The 3,069-nt window shown below is 48.2% G+C and overlaps 1 long non-coding RNA gene across 1 annotated transcript; it reads left to right on the plus strand.

Annotated features, from left to right (window-relative positions):
* The first annotated feature begins 2,160 nt into the window (after positions 1-2,160).
* On the plus strand, positions 2,161-2,977 carry LOC119288813. The gene is made up of 2 exons (XR_005141286.1): positions 2,161-2,331; positions 2,548-2,977. It is a non-coding gene; the product is annotated as an uncharacterized LOC119288813 (long non-coding RNA).
* Positions 2,978-3,069: the final 92 nt, after the last annotated feature.

Genomic DNA, 3,069 nt, shown 5'->3' on the forward strand with positions numbered 1-3,069 from the left:
AGGCTTATAGGGAAGAAGTGGGGGTCCGGTTGAGGATGCTATTACTGAAGTTAAAATGGTGGGGAGGCACAATCGCGGAGACAGGTGTACTAGCATGGCCTGGCGCCCCAAACATCAGAAATTTGGTACTAATTTACTCACGAACAATGCATAATTATTAATTATTTGGTTCTAAAAGTGTATTTCTCTATGCTTTGACCCTCCCTGGTTTATTTTAGGGTGACGCTAGGGGCCGATCGACGAACCCAATTTCAGCTAGTTCTCGCGAGTGCGTCCGATTTGGTGGGCTCCAACCGCTGGATCCCGCACCGTACGTCATATTCCTTCCTCGTTCCCCTTCATCGTCGAGGCTCCCTCATGTCGTCATCATCACGTTTGACGGTGACGCGCGTGTGGTCCACTTGGAAGAACCGGGGGTCGAGGGTTATAGCAAATCGCATTGTATTTTCCAGCAAAATCACGCCGCCGGTCTGCCCCTACACAACAATCGTCGAAGGAAGACTGTCGCAACAAAAAAACATGCAAATATTCCTCGTCCTAGTGCCAGCATGCCGGCAGCCAGTTCCAGCTCTGTCCTGTGCTGGTTACAGCACTGCCGCTGGTGACCGTTGCAGCTCCCGGTGGAGTGCTATCGCTGGCTCGCAAGGCTGGTTGCAGCATCTCCACACAGTAGTTCTAGCATTCTACAGTACTGGTTCCAGCATCGACACGATATGGCGACCCTGGTCGCAGCATCTCGGCGTTCCAGCATCCTACATGTCGATTCTAGCATAAGCACACACCGGGTCTAGTATCGAACGTCGGTTTGTTGCATCGTTGCGCTCGCCGGTTCTAGCATCGCCCCGCTTGCCATTTGCAACACACTGTGCGGTGGTTGTAGCATCCTTGTGTGCCACTCCCAACACAGCATCTCACTAGTTGTAGCACCCAAAAAATGGCATTCTGGCGTCACCCGCCGGTGAGCTGTCGTTTGTGGTAGTGCGTGACGCCATCGCCCCATAGTAGCTCACAACACGTCGCCGCCATCGATTGACCACCGCGCGGCTGGCTTGGCTTGCCGTCGTGGAATCAGGATCACCATCGCCCCGACAAGACGGGCATCGGCCTCGTCGTTGCCATGCAACCCCGCCCCACGGCACCGGAATCAACGAGCTCGCGCGCGCGTCCTCTTTACTTCTTCGGCGGGACGTCTGGCAACAATGTATGGTTGGTCTCGTGTAGTCAGGGTGGGGACGATGCCACAACGTGCGAGATCACGAGATGGCCATGATCGAGCAAGGGAGAAAGCGGATGTGAAGACGATAATCTCACATGCTCGGTCGTGAAAAGGTAAGACAGAAAAGAGGAAGGCGGTGTGCAAGTCTAGACTCGTGCATCATGGGAGGCGACATGCGCAACGCTTGGGCGATCGGTCGAAGCAAAATGTTTACACTATCCTATATATCTAAATAGTTAATCTTCGTTACCTATCTTAACATGCACAAATACCACGTCATCAGAAACCCATCACAATATGCATGAAAAAAAGTTTCTCATTATGATCTCATGCATAAACCCCACCTCACGACCCATGCCACCACATCAAAGGTTCACTCAACATGCATGAGATTTTTTTTTTATATTTATGCCACTTACATTCAAAATATTTTTGGACTACACAATAATCAAATACAACACATAACACTTATTTGAAATTTAATTTACATTTTATTAATTCAATTATGTGTGTTTTATAAATATACTGTAATCGCTTCCCTAGTTTTAACAGCACTCGGCCCCGATCAAACTTTTGGGCTCCGCCAATTGGGAGGCGACCGGGGCTTTGAACGGGCACTAGGACCCATGCGAGCGGAGCGGATGCAAGCGTGAGGACTGAGGAAACGGGAAGGGACGTTGGAGTGGAGACCAGAGAGGGGCGAGCGAAGGAGGCGGGCGCGGCTGGTCCGGCGAGAAGTTGCTGACAAGCGGCTCAGGTCTACGAGTTTGTGGTGGAAGTGAGAGCACCTTTAACCGCCACCAGTCAACCCAACTAACTACCAGAGCAGTTAACACGATCCTGTTATTCGGATAACCCCGAGAGCTGTGACGATCCGCGCATTCTTCTCTCTTTCACCTCTCATCAGCAGCTATGCCCTCCCTTCTATTTAAACGCATAGGTTTCTGGTGTTGAGATCCAGGGTGACAATACTGTGAGTTCCGGGCAAAAAAAAATCTCCGTTTTGACATTCCACATTCAGTACACTCCTGGAGTGTTAGATATGGATAGAAGACAGGCAACCACGTGCATCCTCTTGCTAATCGTGTTACTTGGTAATTTTGCTTCCGCAGCAGGTTCGTGTTCCGGATCTCCGTTTATCTGACTATACAGTATTATTACGGTGTGTTTATTTGATCACAAAGTAGAGGCGCATGGTGGAATTTGAGTATTTGACGTGATTTTCTTCTTCCCCTCTGTTAAATCCCTGTCCTTCTTATCAACTGTGGTTAAACATGATGCGTGCGTAATGTGGGTTACTAATGTGTGTGTGTGCGAATTTGCTTGCGCAGACGACGACTATTGCTGGGAAGAATACAATGATAGTGCATTATGCTTTGGTTTCGTCTGCAAGGCAGAGTGCTGGATGAACTCGAAACTGGAATATGCGGGCACAAAACCAACTGTCAAGGGATACAAGTGTACGGGATCAAAACTGAAACACCGTTGTCACTGCTATTATTGTGTACCGTGGTCCAACTAGAAACATAATCTCACGTTCTTTGTTTTTTCAATCTTAGCATCATGTTTACCAGTATGTATGCTCAATGCTATCACCGCGGACAGTGTATTTAGTTCTGTCTCAGTAGGAATAAGCAATAGACGTTACTAGTTCATCCGTTATTACTCTATATATTTGCCAGTTGTCCTTTTGTGCTTCGGTGGTACCACTAATAATTTAGTTTTGCTTTGACTAATATATGTACAATGGGGTTGTTGTTACTCTGCTTCAGATCTCATTAACTTTAATGACTTTTCATCTGGTTTGTGTATCATGTTAAAGCATTTCCAACTGGACTGGGCAATCCCCCCCC

Source organism: Triticum dicoccoides, chromosome 4A (genome assembly GCF_002162155.2).
Source record: "Triticum dicoccoides isolate Atlit2015 ecotype Zavitan chromosome 4A, WEW_v2.0, whole genome shotgun sequence".
In the NCBI taxonomy this organism is placed as follows: Eukaryota; Viridiplantae; Streptophyta; class Magnoliopsida; order Poales; family Poaceae; genus Triticum; species Triticum dicoccoides.